The sequence below is a fragment of the Triticum dicoccoides genome, chromosome 2B (assembly GCF_002162155.2).
Source record: "Triticum dicoccoides isolate Atlit2015 ecotype Zavitan chromosome 2B, WEW_v2.0, whole genome shotgun sequence".
Taxonomy (NCBI): Eukaryota; Viridiplantae; Streptophyta; class Magnoliopsida; order Poales; family Poaceae; genus Triticum; species Triticum dicoccoides.
The window spans coordinates 456,619,484-456,620,878 of NC_041383.1; the positions used below are offsets into that span (position 1 = coordinate 456,619,484).

At 53.5% G+C, this 1,395-nt stretch overlaps 1 protein-coding gene across 1 annotated transcript in view; it reads left to right on the plus strand.

Annotated features, from left to right (window-relative positions):
- Positions 1 to 970: 970 nt before the first annotated feature.
- Positions 971 to 1,395, plus strand: part of LOC119367828 (ensconsin-like) — a 4,707-nt gene continuing 4,282 nt past the window's right edge. The window contains exon 1 of the mRNA XM_037633224.1: positions 971 to 1,025. The gene's annotated coding sequence lies outside the window, so the exon portion shown is untranslated. The remainder of the gene's footprint in view (positions 1,026 to 1,395) is intronic.

Below are 1,395 nucleotides of genomic sequence, written 5' to 3' on the forward strand. Positions count from 1 at the left end.
TTCGCGGTGGCATGGAGCCGAATCGGGTGGCCAGTCAGGAATCAGGATGCATCACCATCACATGGCCGACCATGCCGTTCGTGGGCAATGCCAATGCTGCTACATGCACGGACGGAATTCCAGCAGCGTGGTGACCGTCCGGGGGGTCTGTTGAGCTTGGCAATTAGCATGGTCAAGCGGACCAAGCGATCCACCTGGAACCGGCCTGTCATGATCACGCACGCAAATGACCAGCGTGTATTGCTGGCCGTGCACATGCGGTACCACCAACCATACGTCCATACAAAACGGGTCACCGTCAGCGTGTATTGCTGGTCGCCGCACACGACACCTAGGTGCACGAATAGAAAAAATCTTCGTCCCGGGTCTGGCAGCCGTCCGTGCGCGGTCGGTGGCACGGCTGCTGCAAGTCTGCGACGTTCCCGGTGCTTCCTCTTTTCAGCAGCCGCGGTGAGCTGTGTTGGCGAGACGTGCACGCGCGTCCCGTCCGCTCATCCTGGCTGGCTGGCGCCGTGTGCACGGCGGGGCCGGACGCTGCTCGTATCGCATCGCATGTGACATGTGACATGTGGCCACGCTAGCAGTACTGACTGCACGGCAGCAAGACACCAACGGCGGCAGCAGTGGAGAGCAGGGGAGCAGAGCACGACGCCGGACAAAATTACTGTTCTGACCCTTAAGACAAACTAAATCCCGATTTGACCTCGTTCCAAAAAAAATTTCGTTTCTGACCTTTTTCGGTGACGCCAAGGTCCCTGGCGTCTGGGTTACGAAGCAGACGCCACGGTCCCTGGCGTCTGGCCCCTGGCCCGCACTGCCCGCCTGCCCGTTGACCTGCTGACGTGGCAGAGGGGCCAGACGCCAGGGTCCCTGGCGTCTGGCCCCGGTAAGTGGATAACCCCACCGGGAGAGTGTGTGGGTCTCACCCCACACACTTTCCCCAATCCAGTCCGAGCTTGAAGAAGAGCTGCTGCCTCCCCACTCTCTCTCACCCCTCAAGCTCCCCCTCAAATCCTCTCCAAAAGGTACATCCCTTAGGTGGATCTTTCCATCACTTTGTTGCTCTTGTTAATCTCTCCCAAATCATCCAATTATTTTTTGTTAAGTCTTGTCCTTTTGGTTGCATTTTATACATGTTGGTGGAACCCTAGTTCATGTTTTCTCCCCCTTATGTTAGTGTGAATGGCTTGGTTAACTTTGATAATATAGTGCTATGCATGGTGTGTAGTAGGAATATATGTTTGTTGAGTAGAAAGATTGGGGGTTAGGGTTAGTTAGTGATTAGGGTTAACTTTGCTTAGTGTGTTAATTAGTGATTAGTGATACTTTTGTGGTCATCACCAATAATTTAGTGTTGATATGATTTGGATATAATAAGATGTATTTGGATAAACA